Source organism: Dendrobates tinctorius, unplaced genomic scaffold (genome assembly GCF_039654945.1).
Source record: "Dendrobates tinctorius isolate UK_male_01 unplaced genomic scaffold, ASM3965494v1 ptg000293l, whole genome shotgun sequence".
Classification (NCBI taxonomy): domain Eukaryota; kingdom Metazoa; phylum Chordata; class Amphibia; order Anura; family Dendrobatidae; genus Dendrobates; species Dendrobates tinctorius.
In genome coordinates, this window is record NW_027361960.1 from 5,500,411 (window position 1) to 5,525,376 (window position 24,966).

A 24,966-nucleotide genomic window follows, 5' to 3' on the forward strand; every position below is an offset into this window, starting at 1 on the left:
TACAGCCGGCAGCCAGCAGCAGCGGTACAGCCCGCATCCAGCAGCAGCACAACAGCCCACAGCAGCGCTACAGCCCGCATCCAGCAGCAGCGCTACAGCCAGCAGCAGCGCTACAGCCGGCACCCAGCAGCAGCGCTACAGCCCGCATCCAGCAGCAGCGCTACAGCCCGCATCCAGCAGCAGCGCTACAGCCAGCAGCGGCGCTACAGCCGGCATCCAGTAGCAGCGCTACAGCCGGCATCCAGCAGCAGCGCTACAGCCGGCATCCAGCAGCAGCGCTACAGCCCGCATCCAGCAGCAGCGCTACAGCCCGCATCCAGCAGCAGCGCTACAGCCGGCATCCAGTAGCAGCGCTACGGCCCGCATCCAGCAGCAGCGCTACAGCCAGCAGCAGCGCTACAGCCGGAATCCAGTAGCAGTGCAACAGCCGGCATCCAGCAGCCCGCATCCAGCAGCAGCGCTAAAGCCCGCATCCATCAGCAGCGCTACAGCCAGCAGCAGCGCTACAGCCAGCATCCAGCAGCAGCGCTACAGCCCGCATCCAGCACAACAGCCCACAGCAGCGCTACAGCCCGCATCCAGCAGCAGCGCTACAGCCCGCATCCAGCAGCAGCGCTACAGCCCGCATCCAGCAGCAGCGCTACAGCCCGCAGCAGCGCTACAGCCGGCATCCAGCAGCCCGCATCCAGCAGCAGCGCTACAGCCTGCATCCATCAGCAGTGCTACAGCCAGCAGTAGCGCTACAGCCCGCATCCAGCAGCAGCACAACAGCCCACAGCAGCGCTACAGCCGGCATCCAGCAGCAGCGCTACAGCCCGCATCCAGCAGCAGCGCTACAGCCCGCATCCAGCACAACAGCCCACAGCAGCGCTATAGCCGGCAGCCAGCAGCAGCGCTATAGCCGGCAGCCAGCAGCAGCGCTACAGCCCGCATCCAGCAGCAGCGCTACAGCCCGCATCCAGCAGCAGCACAACAGCCCACAGCAGCGCTACAGCCGGCAGCCAGCAGCAGCGCTACAGCCGGCATCCAGCAGGTCCTGTGGTGCGCCCAGCAGCCGTGCACACACCCTCCAGCTGACCAAACGACGCAGTGAATGGAGCGGGTAGTGCGCATGCTCTGGAAATGGTCTCTTCTCTCTCCATCCTTCTCAGACCCGCCCTTCTTCTCGGTGCCGTTAGTCGGCGATTGTCTCTGACAACAGCCTACATCTCGATGGTACGAGGCGATGATTGATGGACACAGCAGGTTGCTCACTTAACCACTTTGGTCCCGGAGAGGTGAGGACTCGCGCTGTGGGCGGTGGGTGCACGTTGGCGGCCTTGATAAGAGTTTGGGGTCTGTGCCCGGACGGATCTCGCCGTCTCCGCAGCCTTTGTGTAGCTCTGCACTCGGATGCGCGATCGTGGCATCGATCTGACTTCTACCAGACGGCAAACAAAGCAGGTCTGCCCGTCTCCCCCTGTCACGGCTGTGCCGATGGTTGCTGGTCATGGCTGTGCTGGCATGGAGGCTGTGGAGCCATATAATGTTACATGACAGGCCTGTGCATTATGGATGGCTGCTGACCTACTGCCTATGATGCCATCACATGAAGCGCAGCACACTGCTTCCATTTTGGTTTGTAAAAAAAAAAAGTGCTACAACATTTTCATCAAAAAGCGCTCTCCCTAAAATGAGCATTTGCTCTGCCCTCTTCTTGTGTGGCTCTCCCCATAATGAGTACTGGCTGTGTCCTCTTCTGGTGTGGCTCTCCCCCCATAATGAGTACTGGCCGTGTCCTCTTCTGGTGCTGCTCTCCCCCCATAATGAGTACTGGCCGTGTCCTCTTCTGGTGTGGCTCTCCCCCCATAATGAGTACTGGCTGTGTCCTCTGGTGCGGCTCTCCCCCCATAATGAGTACTGGCCGTGTCCTCTTCTGGTGTGGCTCTCCCCATAATGAGTACTGGCTGTGTCCTCTGGTGTGGCTCTCCCCATAATGAGTACTGGCCGTGTCCTCTTCTGGTGTGGCTCTCCCCATAATGAGTACTGGCTGTGTCCTCTGGTGTGGCTCTCCCCATAATGAGTACTGGCCGTGTCCTCTTCTGGTGTGGCTCTCCCCATAATGAGTACTGGCTGTGTCCTCTGGTGTGGCTCTCCCCCCATAATGAGTACTGGCCGTGCCCTCTTATGGTGTGGCTCTCCTGTAATGAGTACTGGCCATGCCCTCTTCTGGTGTGGCTCTCCCCATAATGAGTACTGGCCGTGCCCTCTTCTGGTGTGGCTCTCCCCATAATGAGTACTGGCCGTGCCCTCTTCTGGTGTGGCTCTCCCATAATGAGTACTGGCCGTGTCCTCTTCTGGTGTGGCTCTCCCATAATGAGTACTGGCTGTGTCCTCTGGTGCGGCTCTCCCCCCATAATGAGTACTGGCCATGTCCTCTTCTGGTGTGGCTCTCCCCATAATGAGTACTGGCTGTGTCCTCTGGTGTGGCTCTCCCCATAATGAGTACTGGCCGTGTCCTCTTCTGGTGTGGCTCTCCCCCCATAATGAGTACTGGCCGTGCCCTCTTCTGGTGTGGCTCTCCCATAATGAGTACTGGCTGTGTCCTCTTCTGGTGTGGCTCTCCCATAATGAGTACTGGCTGTGTCCTCTTCTGGTGTGGCTCTCCCCATAATGAGTACTGGCTGTGTCCTCTTCTGGTGCGGCTCTCCCCCCATAATGAGTACTGGCCGTGTCCTCTTCTTGTGTGGCTCTCCCCCCATAATGAGTACTGGCTGTGTCCTCTGGTGCGGCTCTCCCCCCATAATGAGTACTGGCCGTGCCCTCTCATGGTGTGGCTCTCCTGTAATGAGTACTGGCCATGCCCTCTTCTGGTGTGGCTCTTCCCATAATGAGTACTGGCCGTGCCCTCTTCTGGTGTGGCTCTCCCATAATGAGTACTGGCTGTGTCCTCTGGTGCGGCTCTCCCCCCATAATGAGTACTGGCCGTGTCCTCTTCTGGTGTGGCTCTCCCCATAATGAGTACTGGCTGTGTCCTCTGGTGTGGCTCTCCCCATAATGAGTACTGGCCGTGTCCTCTTCTGGTGTGGCTCTCCCCCCATAATGAGTACTGGCCGTGCCCTCTTCTGGTGTGGCTCTCCCATAATGAGTACTGGCCGTGTCCTCTTCTGGTGTGGCTCTCCCATAATGAGTACTGGCCGTGCCCTCTTATGGTGTGGCTCTCCTGTAATGAGTACTGGCCATGCCCTCTTCTGGTGTGGCTCTTCCCATAATGAGTACTGGCCGTGCCCTCTTCTGGTGTGGCTCTCCCATAATGAGTACTGGCCGTGTCCTCTTCTGGTGTGGCTCTCCCATAATGAGTACTGGCCGTGCCCTATTCTGGTGTGGCTCTCCCACAATGAGTACTGGCCATGCCCTCTTCTGGTGTGGCTCTTCCCATAATGAGTACTGGCCATGCCCTCTTCTGGTGTGGCTCTTCCCATAATGAGTACTGGCCGTGCCCTCTTCTGGTGTGGCTCTCCCACAATGAGTACTGGCCGTGCCCTCTTCTGGTGTGGCTCTCCTCATAATGAGTACTGGCCGTGTCCTCTTCTGGTGTGGCTCTCCCACAATGAGTACTGGCCGTGTCCTCTTCTGGTGTGGCTCTCCCACAATGAGTACTGGCCGTGCCCTCTTCTGGTGTGGCTCTCCCACAATGAGTACTGGCCGTGCCCTCTTCTGGTGTGGCTCTCCTCATAATGAGCACTGGCCATGTCCTCTTCTGGTGTGGCTTTCCCCATAATGAGTACTGGCCATGCCCTCTTATGGTGTGTGTTATGAATGGGTAACCTAGGAGGAAAAAAAAGACAACAAGCTAAGTCTCAGAAAACCAGAGAAGTTGGTAACCATGCAGATTGCAGATCCCTGATCTTAACCGAACAGCTAGCAGCAGTCGTGGAGCGTTCCTAAGTTGGTCCTAGACGCCTCGTCACAACCGGATAACTACATAAGCCTAAAGCCGGAAACGAGGAAAACTTACTGCCCCAGAGCAGACCCCAAAGGAAAGACAGTCTCCCACATGTATTGACGGTGAAACAAGATGAAAGTACAAACAAAGGCAGGAAAATAGGCTGAGCAAACGATGGGGCCCGGCTAACTAAAAAGGACAGAAAAGGAAAGACACTGTCTGCAATCTTCCAAAAAAACCCTACAAAAATATTGTCCAACACTTCTGATAGCAAAATTAACCCTGAAGTCACTAGACTTCTAAACCTATATCAGCACTCTGAAATATTCTGAGACAGAGCAAAAAAGAGGCCAATCTAATAAGGGACAACAAGCAGATTGGCAAATACTGATTAATAGGAGTGGAGTTTCAGCATAGCCCCAGCAGGGGCAGGCTGATTACACAAAAAACTGAATTGACCAACAAGTGCAAGTGTGAACATTAGCAAAAAACAAACTTAACTTGAGAAGACTGGAAGAGAGCTGAAGTCCAGGACCTGAGAAGCAGACTGAATCACCAGCACCCGGATAGGGCGTCGGCTGTCTTATATCCAGTTTGATACTCCAGAGATCCAATCGTTTTCTTCCTCATCAGGTGGCAGATCACTACCACTTAAACCAACCGCACTACCTCCTGTCACCACCAGAGGGAGAACGGAAGGGGAACTCTCAACTGGTGGAGCAGAAGATGAGTTCATGACAGGTGTGACTCTCCCCATAATGAGTACTGGCCGTGTGGCTCTCCCCAAAATGAGTACTAGCGGTTCACTCTTCTGATGTGGCTCTCCCGTAATGAGTACTGGACGTACACTCTTCTGATGTGGCTCTCCCCATAATGTGTACTGGCCATGCCCTTTTCTGGTGTGGCTCTCCCCATAATGAGCACTCGCTGTGTGGCTGTCCCCATATAAAGTACTGGCCGTTCCCTCTTCTGGTGTGGCTCACCCCATAATGAGTACTGGCAGTGCCCTCTTCTGGTGTGGCTCTCCCCATAATGAGTGCTGGCCGTGCACTCTTCTGGTGTGTCTGTTCTCATAATGAGTTCTGGCCATGCCTTCTTCTGGTGTGGCTCTCTCCATAATGAGCACTGGCTGTGCCGTCTTCTGGTGTGGCTCTCCCCATAATGAGCACTGGCCGTACCCTCTTCTGGTGTGGCTCTCCCCATAATGAGCACTGGCCGTGTCCTCTTCTGGTGTGGCTCTCCCCCATAATGAGCACTGGCCATGTCCTCTTCTGGTGTGGCTCCCCCCATAATGAATACTGGCTGTGTCCTCTTCTGGTGTGGCTCTTCCCATAATGAGTACTGGCCGTGTCCTCTTCTGGTGTGGCTCTTCCCATAATGAGTACTGGCCCTGCATTTTTCTTGTGTGGCTTTCCCCACAATGAGCACTGGCCATGTCCTCTTCTAGTGTGTCTCTCCCCATAATGAGCACTGGCCGTGTCATCTGCTGTTGTGGCTCTCCCCCATATTGAGCACTGACAGTGTGCCTCTCCCATAATGAGTACTCGCCATGCCCTCCTCTGGTGTGGCTCTCCTATAATGAGTACTGGCCGTGTCCTCTTCTGGTGTGGCTCTCCCCCAATAATGAGTACTGGCCGTGTCCTCTTCTGGTGTGGCTCTCCCCCCATAATGAGTACTGGCTGTGTCCTCTGGTGCGGCTCTCCCCCCATAATGAGTACTGGCCGTGTCCTCTTCTGGTGTGGCTCTCCCCATAATGAGTACTGGCTGTGTCCTCTGGTGTGGCTCTCCCCATAATGAGTACTGGCCGTGTCCTCTTCTGGTGTGGCTCTCCCCCCATAATGAGTACTGGCCGTGCCCTCTTCTGGTGTGGCTCTCCCATAATGAGTACTGGCCGTGTCCTCTTCTGGTGTGGCTCTCCCATAATGAGTACTGGCCGTGCCCTCTTATGGTGGCTCTCCTGTAATGAGTACTGGCCATGCCCTCTTCTGGTGTGGCTCTTCCCATAATGAGTACTGGCCGTGCCCTCTTCTGGTGTGGCTCTCCCATAATGAGTACTGGCCGTGTCCTCTTCTGGTGTGGCTCTCCCATAATGAGTACTGGCCGTGTCCTCTTCTGGTGTGGCTCTCCCCCCATAATGAGTACTGGCCGTGCCCTCTTCTGGTGTGGCTCTCCCATAATGAGTACTGGCCGTGTCCTCTTCTGGTGTGGCTCTCCCATAATGAGTACTGGCCGTGCCCTCTTATGGTGGCTCTCCTGTAATGAGTACTGGCCATGCCCTCTTCTGGTGTGGCTCTTCCCATAATGAGTACTGGCCGTGCCCTCTTCTGGTGTGGCTCTCCCATAATGAGTACTGGCCGTGTCCTCTTCTGGTGTGGCTCTCCCATAATGAGTACTGGCCGTGCCCTCTTATGGTGTGGCTCTCCTGTAATGAGTACTGGCCATGCCCTCTTCTGGTGTGGCTCTTCCCATAATGAGTACTGGCCGTGCCCTCTTCTGGTGTGGCTCTCCCACAATGAGTACTGGCCGTGCCCTCTTCTGGTGTGGCTCTCCTCATAATGAGTACTGGCCGTGCCCTATTCTGGTGTGGCTCTCCCATAATGAGTACTGGCTGTGCACTCCTCTGGTGTGGCTCTCCCCAAATTGAGTACTGGCCGTGCCCTCTTATGGTGTGGCTCTCCTGTAATGAGTACTGGCCATGCAATCTTTTGGTGTGGCTCTCCTGTAATGAGTACTGGCCATGCAATCTTTTGGTGTGGCTCTTCCCGTAATGAGTACTGGCTGTGCCCTCTTCTGGTGTGGCTCTTCCCATAATGAGTACTGGCTGTGCCCTCTTCTGGTGTGGCTCTCCCATAATGAGTACTGGCCGTGCACTCTTCTGGTGTGGCTCTCCCCATAATGAGTACTTGCCGTGCCCTCATCTGGTGTGGCTCCCCCCATAGTGAGTACTGGCCGTGTGGCTCTCCCCATAATAAGTACTGGCCATGCCCTCTCCTGGTGTGGCTCTCCCATAATGAGTACTGGCCGTGCCCTCTTATGGTGTGGCTCTCCTGTAATGAGTACTGGCCATGCAATCTTTTGGTGTGGCTCTCCTGTAATGAGTACTGGCCATGCAATCTTTTGGTGTGTCTGTTCTCATAATGAGTTCTGGCCATGCCTTCTTCTGGTGTGGCTCTCTCCATAATGAGCACTGGCTGTGCCGTCTTCTGGTGTGGCTCTCCCCATAATGAGCACTGGCCGTGCCCTCTTCTGGTGTGGCTCTCCCCATAATGAGCACTGGCCGTGTCATCTTCTGGTGTGGCTCTCCCCCATAATGAGCACTGGCCATGTCCTCTTCTGGTGTGGCTCCCCCCATAATGATTACTGGCTGTGCCCTCTTCTGGTGTGGCTCTTCCCATAATGAGTAGTCGCCATGCCCTCCTCTGGTGTGGCTCTCCCATAATGAGTACTGGCCGTGCACTCTTCTGGTGTGGCTCTCCCCATAATGAGTACTTGCCGTGCCCTCATCTGGTGTGGCACCCCCCATAGTGAGTACTGGCCGTGTGGCTCTCCCCATAATAAGTACTGGCCATGCCCTCTCCTGGTGTGGCTCTCCCATAATGAGTACTGGCTGTGCACTCCTCTGGTGTGGCTCTCCCCAAATTGAGTACTGGCCGTGCCCTCTTATGGTGTGGCTCTCCTGTAATGAGTACTGGCCATGCAATCTTTTGGTGTGGCTCTCCTGTAATGAGTACTGGCCATGTAATCTTTTGGTGTGGCTCTTCCCGTAATGAGTACTGGCTGTGCCCTCTTCTGGTGTGGCTCTTCCCATAATGAGTACTGGCCGTGCCCTCTTCTGGTGTGGCTCTTCCCATAATGAGTACTGGCCGTGCCCTCTTCTGGTGTGGCTCTCCCATAATGAGTACTGGCCGTGCCCTCTTCTGGTGTAGCTCTCTTCATAATGAGTACTGGCCATGCCCTCTTCTGGTGTGGCTCTCCCCAGTATGAGCACTGGCCGTGTCTTCTTCTGGTGCGGGGATTTCTTTACTACCGGCAGACTGCACATGGGTCATCTTCCACTTTATCTAGTGCTCTGGCCTGCTGAGTCTTATTCGGAGAGTTACAGGTCTGTACCGCATTTCCTACAACAGGTTCAGTAGGCAGTACATCTACCAATCTGCACTTGGCACATAACTTTTAGGGATGTCATTTATATAAGTTTATATATTCTGACTTGAACATGAGTGTTGGTTTGTTTTTCAACCCCTTAAAGGGGTAATCTCATTTTTGAATATGCCATAAATGATAAATGATAGATCTTGGTCCTGTGCTGTACTTTTGGGAATTGAGAGGTGTCCAGGCATATTTGCTGCTTCTACAGTCACATCTATAGGGGTTTCAAAAATTGCAGAGCACCTGTGACTGCTTAGCATGAAGATCACAAATGTTACACAGCCATGAGATGGCTAATTGTTGGAGTTCTGCAGCTAGCTTACGATACGATACGATACACTTTATTGATCCCGAGTGAAATTATGGTATCGCAGCATGGTTACAACAGCATTACCAACAAAACCTTACGAACAGCATTAATACATTACATTACAAACATCATTACATAGTTACATAGAGTAATTACTAGACACAGATCCTGCGCATGACTAACCACAATACGTAACAAACAAAGGTACACAAGTCTCTGATCCTTTACATTAGTGCGCCTGCCCTAGGTCATAACCATCTTTCACCCTTAGTGAATTGTTATACATCGCTAGGTCATAGCCATCTTTCACCCTTAGTGAATTGTTATAAATCCCCATAGCAGTAGGCACAAACGATTTCCTGAATTTCTCCTTCTTGCACCTTAGTAGGATTAGACAGCTGCTGAATGTGCTCTTCTGATTCAAGAACAGCCCGTATAGTGGGTGTGCGTTATTTTTCATTAAAGTCCTGCACTTCTTTTGAATCCTACCTTCCACTACCTCCTCAAAAGAGTCAAGATGGAGGCAAACAGCCGCGCTTGCCTTCTTGATAAGTTTGTTGAGCTTATTGGCGTCAGCTACTCGCACACTACTGCCCCAGCAAATGATAGCAAAAAATGGAGCTTGCTACATCTGGTAGAACATTTCCAGCATTTTACTGCACACATTGAACGACCTGAGCTTCCGCAGAAAGTACAGTCTGCTCATTCCCTTCTTGTGAATCTTCTCTGCATAAAACCTCCAATCAAGTTTGCTGTCAAGGGGAACCAACAAGTATTTGTAGGTCTCAACCGTCTCCACTTCCTAGCCAGCAATAGTGATCGGTAAGTATTCATCTTTTTTCCTTCTATAACTCACCATCTCCTTGGGGTTTTTTTTACATTTAGTTCTAGACAGTTAGTCTGGCACCAATCCACAAAGTCAGAAACCACCCTTCTATATTCCTCCTCACCCCGGTCCCCCACAATGCCCCCTACAATCAGAGTCATCTGAGAATTTTTTGGAGGTGACAGAAATCGGATTTATACTAAAAGTCAGCTGTATGCAATGTGTACCCTGAGGGGCTCCCACACTGCTCTGTACACTGCCAGATACCACCTCCCCCATCCTTACAAACTGCGGCCTGTCCGTCAGGTAGTCGCTTATCCAGTTCACCATCCCCTCATCCACTGCCATATCAGTGAATTTATTTCGTAATAAGAGCGGCTGTAAGGTATTCAAAGCACTAGAGAAGTCAAAGAACATGGTGCGCACTGCACTTCCATCATTGTCCAAGAATGAATGTATTGTATGTAGCAGAGACACTACAGCATCATCCACCCCCAATCTCTGCTGGTACGCAAACTGCAGGGTGTCAGTGTAGGCCCTCACCCTCGGGCGCAAGTAGGTAAGTACTATTCTCTCCAACGACTTCATAGCAAGCGATGTTAAGGCCACTGGACGATAGTTGTGTAGGGAAGTTGGAAAGGTGATCTTGGGAACTGGCACCAGGCAGGTGGTCTTCCACAGGACTGGTATTCTCTGAGATTGTAGGCTCCTGTTAAACAGGAGCTGAAATGTGGCGCCCCTGAGGGTTCAGTCGCCACAGAGGTACTGCACCTCCTCCTGAGGTGTGGTGCCCCACCATCCAGGTAAGGTGGAGACACCTGACCACACTCCAACTACCTGCATCCCACACAACATAGTAGTGTAGGAAAGCACCCTTTGGTGGCTCCCTGCTTGGAACACGAAGCGTGCTGGGAGGCGGGTGGAGTTTAGTCTGCACCAAAAGAGCTGGAGGAGTTTAGGATTTAGTTAGTCTGACAGAGTGAGTGGAGGAGTGAAGATCCCCTGAGTGGGATGGATGAAGGAAGTGCTGCAGCCGACCACAGTGACCTGGGTCCGCTGGCACAGGAAAGAGACTTTGATGGGAAGCCTGACTCCATAAGGAGGAAGGATTAGTATGGAACGTAAGGAGAGGAGGACTAAGGATCAGGGTTAGAGCAAAACCCTTCCCAAGTTCACAGCGCAAGGCCGGGGTCCGGTCCCCGAGGTTGTTTGGATACTAATGGTCCTGCGACAGACAGCGGAGGAATAGAAGTTGTCACCACTTTATTCCCACACAAGACTTGGGGGGCACAACAGCAACGATAGTGACCCGGGACTTGGTAGCAAGGAGTCCCCGAAGCAGGCTACAGCTGTCTGCCGTACAAGTAGAGTTCAAGTCCAGTGTAACTCAGTACTGAGAGTACTTCACTATAGGTGCAAAAGGGAGACGTTCAGAAAAGGCACTTATGTTGGCGGAGTGTTGGAACGGAGTACTTCATCTTGCCTGGGGGTTGGCTGAGCTCCTGACCTGGAGGACGCAGCATGGATGCGGGCACCTGTATGCTCAACAGACTGTGAGTAAAGCTTTGGAACTACATGCCCTGGTGTCCTCCACTTATTCCTGCGCCAACACACTCAGCACTGCTACATCGCTGTGCCTGGCAACGCACCATCTAAATCTCCTCCCTATCTCTTCATCAACACTGCCCTGGGACTACAGCCCTACCTGTGGAGGGCCACGCCATCATTGCTGCACCACACCATCTGTCCCAGAGGATCTGTCTGCAGCGTCGGCTTAACATCTTCATTGCTGAACACCACAGGTGGCATCACAAATCATCAAATCATTCACTCATAAACTTTAATCAGCATCCACACACTCAACATTCCCCTTTTTACAATGGACGCCCAGGGCCACGGACCGGGTCACAACTACGGTGACAAATCCCATTGAAATCCACCGGGCCCGGCCCCGAGTACCCCACAGCCCTGGGAGGGCGATCCAGAAAGACATTACATAGTTGGTTTGCACACGCTTTTAGGACACGTGGACTGAGGCCATCAGGCCCAGCTGCTTTGCCAATGACTAGTTTACGAAAATGTTTCCTCACATCACTTGGGGAGACAGTGAAAGCAGACAGTTCATCACCCAAAGTCAATGCTGTCGATCGTTAGTCAGCTCTATCCCTCATTCCTGATGACGCAGCACATGTGTTGGTAAATCTGTTGAAGAGCTCGTTCATTTCATTAGCCATGGGCAAATCCACTTCCCCATGCTCTGGCCTAGCCTTAAACCCACTTAACTGCTTCATGCTCGACCAAACCTCCATGGAATTGTTGTGTGACAGTTTATTTTCTAATTTCATTCGGAACGCCTCACAGGCATTCTTAATTTTCCCCTTTAAGTCCCTTTGTATTAATTTCTGTTTCTTAAGGCCCTGTCACACTAAGCGAGATCGCTAGCGATATCGCTTAAGCGTCACCGATTTTGTGACGCATCAGCGATATTGCTAGCCATATCGCTAAGTGTGGTACTTACTTCCGACCAGCTTCCACGCTATCTATAGCTGATCATGCGAGATTGTCCAGGGCCGTTTCTCGTCGGCCACTTCCTGCTGGCGCCGACGAGCGACGCGTGGACGCGGGTGGGAGGACTTCTTCATCGCCGCGTCTGACAGGTAAGTAACGACCGCTGACCGCTGCTGCATCGCTGCTGAGATCTGCCTGTATGGCAGCTCACTAGTGACCATTTAGCGATGCACCAGCGATCCTGACCGGGTCGTATCGTGGTCCGGATCGCTGGTGCATCGCTAAATGTGACGGTACCTTTAGTATCCTTCATTTTAAATGACAGTTTTTCTCATTTAGTAAGTATTTCAATTCTTTTGTAATCCAAGGCTTGTTATTTGCATAACATCGAATCTTTTTAACTGGTACTACAGTATCAGCACAAAAATGTATAGTTACTCTCCCGACAATATCATTTACATCATCATGCTCTCCTCTGTCGCATATCATCTCCCAGTCTGTGAGGTCAAAGCAGTCTTGCAGGGCCTCCTCAGCTGCAGGAGACCACTGATTAGTTTCATTGTCGCTGGTTGTTTGCTGACAACAGGTTGATAAGATGGAGACAATAGTGAGGTTGTGGTCAGATTTCCCCACGGGGGGGTAATGCAGACGATGAATTGGCATCTTTAACATTTGCAGATCCAATATACTGCTGTCCCTTGTTGCACATTTAACATTGATAGAACTTTGGAAGAGCCTTTGAGAACATGACTCTGTTAAAATCCTCAGAGATTAATGTTAACGAGTTTGGGTGCTTTGTCTGAAGGCGAGCCAACACCCCCAACAGCACTTCCTTAGCTGCCTCTTGGCTAGCAAATGGAGGTATATACATGACTACTGCAATGCAAATGGAGAATTCTCTAGGTAGATAGTAAGGCCTAAGGTCAACCGCTAAGAGTTCAATGTTTTGACAGCAATGACTTTCCTTAACAGTTATTGTGCAGCTGATTACACCATTTGTTACTAATGTATAGTATCACCCCCTACCCTTCTTACCACATTTGGCTTTGTGTCTATCAGCCCGAACCATTTGAAACCCTGGAATTGAGACACTTGAATCAGGAATGTCCCCATGCAACCAGGTTTCTGTAAAGCACATAAGACTGCATTCCTTGAACTCCGTATGGGTTTTACACAGAGCTAGCAGTTCATCTGTCTTATTTCCAAGCGAGCGCACATTGCCCATGATGATTGATGGTACTGATGGTTTAAACCTTCTTCTCCTGGACTTCAACTTTTTTCCTGCTCTTCAGCCTCTAAAACAGGGGTGGGGAATTTTTTTTCTGCCAAGGGCCATTTGGATATTTATACCATCCTTCGGGGGCCGTACAAACTCCACCCACAAATTACATCCTGACTCTGGCACTGGTGTCAGGATGTAATCTTTCATTGCATGCCCTTCAGTGTTCATTAGTGAACACTGCGTTTGTGTGCTAACAGAGCAAGAAGAAATTAATGAGTTTGTGGCAATCAAAATACAGCTCCCTGCCCAAGAATGCAGCCCCTGAGAATCTGCCTGATAAAAGGTCATCGAGGGCAGTAAATGGCCCTGGGGTCTGAGGTTCCCCATCCCTGCTCTAAAAGGTCTCCACACTTCACGAGGAACCTGTGGTATGGCCACAGCTGGAGAAGGCTTCAACCTGCTCAGCTCAAGAAGTCGATCTCTTGAATACACAACACGTTTAGTGATGGACTTAGGGACTGCCAGCAGATCAGTGACCCTGTCCTTCGCTCCAGTCCTCACCGTGACTGATTGTGTCCAGTGTCCACCTCTGTACACAGATAGCTGCTTCAGTAACCACCAAGGTAGAAGCTGTGTGTATTGCGGAACTATAGCTGACAAAGGCTGTATTAGATTCATGTCCAAGGGTACTAATAACTGCATATCTCATGTATCCATTTAGGAGTTGCATGTACCTGTGGGTGATGTATGTAGTAGTGGCAGATCCGGGTGCCGATCCAGAGCTACATGTCGAAGGGCACCTTCTCACAATGGTCCGTCATGCAGGAACAGTGCGATCCGCAGAGTGTAAAATGTCCGCAGTGCGATCAACTGGGTGTAAAATATCCATAAATTCAAGGTTAAAGTTAGGGGTCCATCAAAGTTCCTAGGGTCCAAAATATCCACAGTGCGATCAACAGGGTGTAAAACATCCATCAATCCAAGGTTAAAGTTAGGGGTCCATCAAAGTTCCCAAGGTCCAAAAGTCCAATGAAAGTACAAAAGAAAGTCCAACAGAAACAAACAAACCGAGTAGCTGCTGCTGCAATGGGCTGCCAGTAGCACGGCGCAAGTATTAATTAACTCCTCTTTCTCTCCGTCTTGCAGAGAGCAGACAGGCACGTCCACTCTCTTCGGAGTCTAGAGGAGAAAAAAAAAATTACGGGATTTACACCATCGTAATTGCAACTGGTTGTGCCCTCTTTGTGAGCAAAAGGTGTTTGACTACATAGTCATTTGCAGGGCTACTTGTATGTGAACAGCTGTGCCCACCTGAGCACCAAGGGTGGCAGAGACTATGGGCAGACTCCCTCTGCTGTGACCTGGTTTAAAGTTAAAGGGAACCTGTCACATGTTTTGGCCGCTATAAGATGCGGCCACCGCCTTTCAGGGCTTGTCTACAGCATTCTATAATGCTGTAGATAAGCCCCCAGTCCGACCTGCAAGATAAGAAAAATAAGTTTAGTTATACTCACCCGGGAGGGGGGGACGGTCCAATGCGGTCCCGTCCAATGGGTGTTGCAGGTTCGGGTATGGCACCTCCCATCTTCTTGCACCGCCGCCCTCCTGCTCGCTTCATCACTCCCCGGCATCGTGATCCTGCGCAGGTGTACTTATCTGCCCTGTTGAGGGAAGAAGTAATGTACTGCAGTGCGCAGGCGCCGGGAAAGGTCAGAGAGGCCCAGTGCCTGCTCACTGTAGTACTTTACTCTGCCCTCAACAGGGCAGATAAGTACGTCTGTGCAGGAGCGCGATGCCTTGAGCGATGAAGCAAGAAGATGGGGGGCGGCGGACACGAACCTGCGACACCCATCGAAACCTGACAGCCTCCCCCCCCCCCCGGATGCGTATAATTAAACTTAATTTTCTTATCTTTCAGGTCAGACCATGGGCTTATCTGCATTTTAGAATGCTGTAGATAAGTCCTAAAAGACGGTGGCCGCATCTTGTAGTGGCCAAAACAGCTGACAGGTTCGCTTTAAAGGGAACCTGTCACCCCCTAGGACGTTTTTACCTATTAATATGGGCATATAGGTAATAGAATGGTTGGAATAGTCCTATCTGTATGCTCATATGTGCGGTCTTGATGTGCAGAATTAATGTTTTATTCATTTATAGTAATGAGTTCTTCCAGGCTCCAGGGTGTTCGGTGCCTGGAAGAAAACTCTGCCTCTGGACTTCATTTGCGTACCACAGTGCCCTGTGACGTGTATTGCTGGCCCGGAATCCCGCATCTGTGCCCTGCAATAGTGCGATTATACTTACCTTTTCCGCCCTACTATGGGCATTGGTGAGTCACTGCTAATGTTCAAAATCAAAATGAATATCTCATGGAGGTCTGAATTTGGAATGATACACAAAATCAAAGTGGAAAATCAAACTACAGGCTGATCCAACTTCAGTGGAAATGCTTCGAGACAAGAAATGATGTTCAGTAGTGTAAATGCTCTCACCCCTAGAGGTACAGTAGCATGAGGCGGTGTTTACAACCCACAGAAGGTGGTCCAGCTGAAGAGCAATGAAGCCAATGCCCATACCAAGGTGGAAAATTACGTATAACCGCGCTATTGCAGGGCACTGGCGTGTTATTACGGTGCCAGCAATACTCGTCACAGGGAACTCTGATGCTGATGGTAGATCAGAGGCAGAGTTTTTTTCTTCCAAGCACCGCACACGCTGGAACCTGGAAGAACTCATTAGCATAAACTAATAAAAGATAATTTCTGCACATCAAGACCGCAGATATTGGCATACAGGTAGGACTATTTCAACCATTCTATTACCTGTATGCCTATAATAAAGGGCCTGTCACACTAAGCAATATCGCTAGCAATATCGCTATAACGTCACTGGTTTTTGTGACGTTATAGCGATATTGCTACCGATATCGTTATGTGTGATACTTACCTCCGACCGGCTCCCCCGCTGATTATCGCTGATCGCGCGAGAACGTCTTGGGCCGTTTCTCGTCGTCAGCTTCCTGCTGGGCTTCCTGTGGCGCCGACAAGCGACGCGTGGACGTGGGTGGGAGGACGTCAGGATCGCCTCATCTGATAGGTAAGTAACGACCCCCGACCGCTGCTATGTCGCTGGTGAGATCTGCCTGTGTGGCAGCTCACTAGCGACCACTTAGCGATGCACCAGCGATCCTGACAGCGTCATATCGCTGGTCGGGATCGCTGGTGCATCACTAAGTGTGACAGTACCTTAAGAGGTAAAAACATCCCAGGGGGTGAGAGATCCCCTTTAAAAGGATTTTCCAGGAATGACTTGTTCTACTCCAGACTTGCTGAAGTTTCAGGCAACATGAATCAGAGCCTAGATGTGCCATTGAAGCTGAGTATGTCTTCCTGCCTACAACAATTAATGAAAGTGTTTTCACCAGAGATCTGGCATAGAATGTCTTCAAATGTCCCCAGTTTTGGCGAGACATGGCATGTCAAGGCTCTCTGAACAAATTTCAGAAAAGTTGTGATTTACTCCAGTTGCTTACTGCACACACCATTTGTTAGGTGCGGCTAATAAAGTAACGCGCACCACTTGAATTCGGTACATTTACCCTGGTATACCCTTCATTTAGACTGACGGGCACAACACCAGTCTTATTTAACTGCAATTCGGGGACTATAGACCTATCTAGTTTGCTGCTACCCTTGGCTTTCTTGTGTTTGCCCCTCTAATGTCTACTTACAGCTCTCTCACTATGTGCATTCACATGAGCCCGAGCTGTCTATTTACTGATGCTGAATGGAGAGAACTCCGCCTATGGCAGTGCCAAACTGGTCACATATCGGCGCTGGCTGACTTTTCATATTTAGATTTCTTCTTTGAAACGCCAGAATGTTTCAGAGTGAAAGCTGGCTGCAATCGCAGAGCCGGGCTCTGATCCATGCTGCTCCATGCTTGGGTATCTTCAGTCCATTTACATGTTCCCTTTAACAATACAAAATAGTCAAGTACCTGGGCATTCGAATATCGCTCCCGCTCTATATAGACCTGAATTGATCCTGCTATTGGGTGCGTTCAGAAGCAAAGTAGGGGCATGGTGTAGATTACATCTATCAGTAGTAGGAAGGATATATCTGATTAAACTGGTGCTGATGCCACAGGTGTTGTACGTGCTGCACAATGACCCCATATGGTTACCTAAGTGGTGGTTCCGTACAATCAGTTTTATATTTAGGGATCTTGGGTTGGGGGAAAAACCAGCATTAGACTGGAAATATTACAGAGGCCGCCCAAAGATGAGTAGGGCTGGAACTCCCGAGCCCGTGGATAAATTATCTGGCAGGTCAGGGCCAACAGCTGAGGGGATGGAGAGAGACAGAGGGCACCGGTGTTGCGGATATTGACTCAGGTGCTGGGGCGAGACTCATTGGTTCAAGGACTGGAGGCAGGTAGTTTTAGGAAACTGGGGCTGTCATGCCCCACTCTGGCCCTGGTACACAAGGTGTGGGAGGAGATTAAAAGGATTAGGGGAGTGGAGGCCCTGACGAATTATTCCCCTATATGGCAAATGAAAAACTGTTGGAGGAAATGTGGGAATTTATAAACTGGATGAGGAAAGGAATTCAATACATGGCCCAATTACAGGACTCGCGGGGACTAGTGACTTTTGAGAAACTACAGGAGGAATATGAGTTATCTGAGATCTGTTGGTTCCAGCATAGACAGCTCTGTCACGCTTACATAGCGCAGAGTAATACGGATTCTATGAGGGTCCAAAAAGACATATTGGTGGACTATGTATGTAATGATGGGGGAACAGAAGGAATTATGTCAGGTATTTATCAGGACTTAATGCACACCTTTATAATCAATTACCTGATTAAGGCTAAAGAAAAGTGGGAAGAGGATAATTGGGAGGCGATTATGGAATACATACCCCAATTGTCACTGAGTGAGCCAGGTAGACTCTCACAAGTATATGTGCTCCATAGAATATACAGGACCCCTGAAGGACTATATAGGGCAGGACTGAGACAGACTTCTGGATGCCCTCGCTGTCAGGCTCATGGGGCCGGGATTTTACACATGTTGTGGCAGTGCTTCAGACTGGACTAACACTATAGAGGGAGTGTATGACTGTAGAATTGAGAGGGATCCTGTGGTCTGTATTTTAGGTTATGTGAAAGAGATTCAATAGTAAAAGATAAAATGTTAAAAACGATAAAAAAATAAAAAATCGGGGTATATTTACCTTCCCGCGTCCCGCACTGCCATCCCGGGCCTCAGCGTTCCCAGTAATGCCTTGCGAGACCTGTGATGACGTAGTCTCGCGTTACTATAGCAATCTCGCAAGAGTCACGCGAGACTACGTCATCACAGGGCCTTGCCGCAAGGCATTACTGGGAACGCTGAGGTGTGGTATGCAGCGCGGGACGCCCGAAGGTAACATAGTAACATAGTAACATAGTAATTAAGGTTGAAGGGAGACTTTAAGTCCATCTAGTTCAACCCATATCCTATCCTAACTTGCCCTAACATGTTGATCCAGAGGAAGGCAAAAAAACCCCATGTGGCAACAGTAAGCTTCACATTGGGGAAAAAAATTCCTTCCCGACTCCACATACGGCAATCAGACTAGCTCCCTGGATCAACGCAATATTAAGGAGACTAGTGTATATATCCTGTTATATTATACTTTTCAAGAAAGGCATCCAGTCCCTTCTTAAATTTTAGTAGTGAATCACTCATTACAACATCATATGGCAGAGAGTTCCATAGTCTCACTGCTCTTACAGTAAAGAATCCGCGTCTGTGAGTATGCTTAAACCTTCTTTCCTCCAGACGTAGAGGATGCCCCCTTGTCCCCGTCACAGGTCTAAGAGTAAAAAGATCATTAGAAAGGTCTTTGTATTGTCCCCACATATATTTATACATTGTAATAAGATCACCCCTAAGCCTTCGATTCTCCAAACTAAATAACCCCAAGTGTAATAACCTGTCTTGGTATTGCAGACCCCCTAGTTCCCTAATAACCTTGGTCGCTCTTCTCTGCACCCGCTCCAGTTCAGCTATGTCTTTCTTATACACCGGAGACCAGAACTGTACACAGTATTCTAAGTGTGGTCGCACTAGTGACTTATATAGAGGTAAAATTATGTTCTCCTCATGAGCATCTATGCCTCTTTTAATGCATCCCATTATTTTATTTGCCTTTGCAGCAGCTGCTTGACTCTGGCCACTAAATGTGAGTTTGTCGTCCACCCATACACCCAGGTCTTTTTCAGTGACTGTTTTGCCCAGTGTTTTACAATTAAGCACATAATTATACAACTTGTTCGTTCTACCCAAGTGCATGACCTTACATTTATCCCCATTAAAGCTCATTTGCCATTTATCAGCCCAAGCTTCTAGTTTACATAAATCCTCCTGTAATATAAAATTGTCCTCCTCTGTATTAATTACCCTGCAGAGTTTAGTGTCATCTGCAAATATTGAAATTCTACTCTCTATGCCCCCTACAAGGTCATTAATAAATATGTTAAAAAGAAGCGGGCCCAAAACTGACCCCTGTGGTACCCCACTGCTAACCGTGACCCAGTCCGAGTGTGCTCCATTAATAACCACCCTTTGTTTCCTATCCCTGAGCCAGCTCTTAACCCACCTACACATATTTTCCCCTATCCCCATTGTTCTCATTTTATGTATCAACCTTTTGTGTGGCACCGTATCAAAAGCTTTTGAAAAGTCCATGTACACCACGTCCACTGCATTCCCTTGGTCCAGTCCGGAACTTACCTCTTCATAAAAGCTTATCAGATTAGTCTGACAGGAACGGTCTCTTGTAAACCCATGTTGATATTGGGTCATAAGGTTATTCTTCTCCAGATACTCCAGTATAGTATCTCTTAGAAAACCCTCCAGGATTTTACCCACAGTTGAGGTTAAACTTACAGGCCTATAATTTCCAAGTTCAGTTTTTGTCCCCTTTTTGAATATTGGCACCACATTTGCTATACGCCAGTCCTGTGGCACAGACCCTGTTATTATGGAATCTTTAAAGATTAAAAATAGTGGTCTATCAATGACTGTGCTTAATTCCTGCAGTACTCGGGGGTGTATCCCATCCGGGCCCGGGGATTTGTCAATTTTAGTGATTTGTAGACGCCGCCGTACTTCCTGCTGGGTTAAGCAGGTGACATTTAATGGAGAATTTTTATCCCTGATCATGTTATCCATCATGGGATTTTCTTGTGTAAATACTGTTGAAAAAAAGTCATTTAGCATATTGGCTTTTTCCTCATCCTCATCCACCATTTCACCCAGACTATTTTTAAGGGGACCAACACTATCATTTTTTAGCTTCTTACTATTTATGTAGTTAAAGAATATTTTGGGATTATTTTTACTTTCTCTGGCAATGAGTCTCTCTGTCTCAATCTTTGCTGTCTTGATTTGCTTTTTACAGAATTTATTTAATCTTCTGTATTTATTTAATGCCTCATCACTACCTACTTGCTTTAATTCTCTAAATGCTTTATTTTTATCTCTTATTGCGCCCCTTACAGCTCTATTTAGCCATAGTGGTTTCCTCCTATTTCTCGCATGTTTATTCCCATACGGTATATATTGTGCACAGATCCTATTCAGGATGCTAATAAACGTCTCCCATTTTCTTTGTGTATTTTTATGTCTCAGGATATCGTCCCAGTTAATTGCACCAAGATCATCTCTCATCCGTTGGAAATTTGCCTTCCTGAAGTTTAGTGTCCTTGTAACCCCTCTACTACACATCTTATTAAAGGATACATGAAAACTTATTAATTTGTGATCACTATTACCCAAGTGACCCCCAACCCTTACATTTGATATGCGGTCTGGCCTGTTGGATAATATTAGGTCTAGCAGTGCCCCCCCTCTTGTTGGGTCCTGAACCAGTTGTGAAAGGTAATGGTCTCTCATAGTAGTCAAAAACCTATTACCTTTGCTGGAACTGCAGGTTTCGGTTCCCCAATGTATTTCAGGGTAGTTGAAGTCCCCCATAATAATGACTTCTCCTTGAGTCGCTGCTTCATCTATTTGCTTTATGAGGATATTCTCTGTAGCTTCCATTATTTTTGGAGATTTATAACAAACCCCTATCAGTAATTTATTATTTTTCCCCCCTCCCCTTATCTCTACCCACAGGGACTCTACATTTTCATTAGATTCATATATATTATCACGAAGGATGGGTTTTAAGGATGATTTTACATATAAACACACACCTCCCCCTCGCTTATTTGTACGGTCATTTCTGAACAGACTATAGCCCTGTAAATTAACTGCCCAGTCATGGCTCTCATCCAGCCATGTCTCAGATATCCCCACCATGTCATAATTATGTTCCAACAACATTAACTCCAATTCCTCCATTTTGTTGGCGAGACTTCTGGCATTAGTATACATGCACTTTATGTATCTCTCTGTACCTCTATTCTTTCTTAAATTATTAACTGTTCTAACCCCACCCCCAATGTCATTATTTGTGCCCAGGTCTCTATCTGCACTGTCTTCTCCTCCTATAAAAGGAATACCCTCCCCCCCCCGTCCCTAGTTTAAACACTCCTCCAACCTTCTAGCCATTTTCTCCCCCAGCACAGCTGCACCCTCCCCATTGAGGTGCAGCCCGTCCCTAGCGTAGAACCTGTAGCCAACTGAGAAGTCGGCCCAGTTCTGCAGGAACCCAAACCCCTCCTTCCTACACCAATTCCTGAGCCACTTATTAACCTCCCTAATCTCCCGTTGCCTCTCTGGCGTGGCACAGGAAGTATTTCCGAAAATACCACCTTGGAGGTCCTTGCTTTAAGCTTACAGCCTAATTCCCTGAAATCATCTTTAAGGACCTTCCACCTACCTCTAACTTTGTCATTTGTGCCAATGTGCACCATGACTGCTGGATCCTCACCAGCCCCTCCCAGTAATCTGTCAACCCGATCAGCGATGTGTCGGACTCGAGCGCCAGGTAGGCAGCACACCGTTCGACGATCCCTGTCTTTGTGACAGATTGCCCTATCTGTTCCCCTAATAATTGAGTCTCCCACTACCAGAACCTGTCTGGCCTGCCCTGCTCTCCTATTTCCCCCCTTACTGGAGAAGACACTCCTCCGGCTTTCAGAGGACATGCCTTGCTGCAGCAGTGCTACTCCTGCACTAACACTCCCCTCATCTGCCAACTTAGCAAACTTATTGGGGTGTGGCAGATCAGGACTAGCCTCCCTGGTGCTCTTCCCTCTACCCCGCCTTCTAACTGTCACCCAGCTAGCTGCTTCATTGTCCAGCAGCTCCAACCTAGCATCCCCCCCTCATCTATCCCATTGAGCGTCTGCTCAGTGAGCAGAAGACTCCTTTCCATATTGTCTATGGATCTCAGTGTTGCCAGCTGCACATTTAGATCTAGTATCTGGGCTTCCAAATGCACAACGTGCTCACATCTTGCACAGCAGTATGCACCCTCGACCGGCTGTTCAAGGACTGCATACATGCGGCAAGACGTGCACTGGATAGCATTGGCAATAGTGGAGCACATCCTAATGGGGATTGCACCAGACAATAAGATAAGCAAAAATAAATAAAAAAAAAAGTATTACTATAACAGCAATTCAGTAATACCTCCCTTGGAAACTCTCTGAATCCAAAGTCACTGAATTTCAAGTCACACACTTACCACAGTTCGCACTTACGCTCAGGTCACACTCAGCTCGTTCACACTCGCTCAGGAAGAAGATTTAAAAGAGTTTTTTTTTTTTTTTTTTTTTTTTTTTTTCCCCTTTCACCAGCACACCACCTTGCTGCTCAATGCACTTCCAAAAGGAGTTGAGCCCCAACCAGCTGCCCCTTATAAACCCTTAATTACTGTATGAACTCCCACCCTTAATTAACCCCTTGTGAATATAGTTACACCTCTAGATTTAAATGCAATATAGTTTACCCTTAAAAACACAGATAGTAAAAGAAGAGATTAACCCTGAAGAGAGAAAATATAGGTTAAACAAGCCCCAAAGCCCCGCAAAAATTGAACAGGTAGAAAGCACTCAGCAACCTACAATTCAGCAACTCACACAGGTATTTGTTATAGGTTTTCCAAATACCTCTTCACTGAATTTCAAGTCACACACTTACCACAGTTCGCACTTACGCTCAGGTCACACTCAGCTCGTTCACACTCGCTCAGGAAGAAGATTTAAAAGAGTTTTTTTTTTTTTTTTTTTTTTTTTTTTTTCCCCTTTCACCAGCACACCACCTTGCTGCTCAATGCACTTCCAAAAGGAGTTGAGCCCCAACCAGCTGCCCCTTATAAACCCTTAATTACTGTATGAACTCCCACCCTTAATTAACCCCTTGTGAATATAGTTACACCTCTAGATTTAAATGCAATATAGTTTACCCTTAAAAACACAGATAGTAAAAGAAGAGATTAACCCTGAAGAGAGAAAATATAGGTTAAACAAGCCCCAAAGCCCCGCAAAAATTGAACAGGTAGAAAGCACTCAGCAACCTACAATTCAGCAACTCACACAGGTATTTGTTATAGGTTTTCCAAATACCTCTTCACTGAATTTCAAGTCACACACTTACCACAGTTCGCACTTACGCTCAGGTCACACTCAGCTCGTTCACACTCGCTCAGGAAGAAGATTTAAAAGAGTTTTTTTTTTTTTTTTTTTTTTTTTTTTTTCCCCTTTCACCAGCACACCACCTTGCTGCTCAATGCACTTCCAAAAGGAGTTGAGCCCCAACCAGCTGCCCCTTATAAACCCTTAATTACTGTATGAACTCCCACCCTTAATTAACCCCTTGTGAATATAGTTACACCTCTAGATTTAAATGCAATATAGTTTACCCTTAAAAACACAGATAGTAAAAGAAGAGATTAACCCTGAAGAGAGAAAATATAGGTTAAACAAGCCCCAAAGCCCCGCAAAAATTGAACAGGTAGAAAGCACTCAGCAACCTACAATTCAGCAACTCACACAGGTATTTGTTATAGGTTTTCCAAATACCTCTTCACTGAATTTCAAGTCACACACTTACCACAGTTCGCACTTACGCTCAGGTCACACTCGCTCAGGAAGAAGATTTAAAAGAGTTTTTTTTTTTTTTTTTTCCCCTTTCACCAGCACACCACCTTGCTGCTCAATGCACTTCCAAAAGGAGTTGAGCCCCAACCAGCTGCCCCTTATAAACCCTTAATTACTGTATGAACTCCCACCCTTAATTAACCCCTTGTGAATATAGTTACACCTCTAGATTTAAATGCAATATAGTTTACCCTTAAAAACACAGATAGTAAAAGAAGAGATTAACCCTGAAGAGAGAAAATATAGGTTAAACAAGCCCCAAAGCCCCGCAAAAATTGAACAGGTAGAAAGCACTCAGCAACCTACAATTCAGCAACTCACACAGGTATTTGTTATAGGTTTTCCAAATACCTCTTCACTGAATTTCAAGTCACACACTTACCACAGTTCGCACTTACGCTCAGGTCACACTCGCTCAGGAAGAAGATTTAAAAGAGTTTTTTTTTTTTTTTTTTCCCCTTTCACCAGCACACCACCTTGCTGCTCAATGCACTTCCAAAAGGACTAAATATAAATATACCCCGATTTTTTTATTCCTTTTTTTACAGGGGTATGGTACCCAGGGCCTGGAGGACAGTCTCCTCTCCTCCACACCGTGGGTACCAACCGCACATGAGACGCTTAACTTCCCGCATGGTGCGATTCCGCACAAAAGAATGACCATGTTGCGATTTTTTCCGCGATGCGATTCCGCCGCGGAAAAAAGCGCCGCATTAGCGCAGCATGTGCGGAGTGCCATAGGAATGCATGGGGGGCGTTCTGTACACAATTTTTAAACGTTTTCGTGCCGAAAATCGCGGCAAAAACGCTTAAAAATCTCATCGTGGGCACACAGCCTAAATATGGAAAAAGGTATTTATGCCAAAAGGAAAAGGGGAAAAATTGTTTAATGCATTGTGGACACCGTGGGTGGAGAGCTGA

At 48.5% G+C, this 24,966-nt stretch overlaps 1 protein-coding gene across 1 annotated transcript in view; it reads left to right on the forward strand.

Annotated features, from left to right (window-relative positions):
• Nucleotides 1–1,100: 1,100 nt before the first annotated feature.
• The window catches only part of CEP170 (centrosomal protein 170), a 235,105-nt gene continuing 211,239 nt past the window's right edge, over nucleotides 1,101–24,966 (forward strand). The window contains exon 1 of the mRNA XM_073560087.1: nucleotides 1,101–1,277. The gene's annotated coding sequence lies outside the window, so the exon portion shown is untranslated. The remainder of the gene's footprint in view (nucleotides 1,278–24,966) is intronic.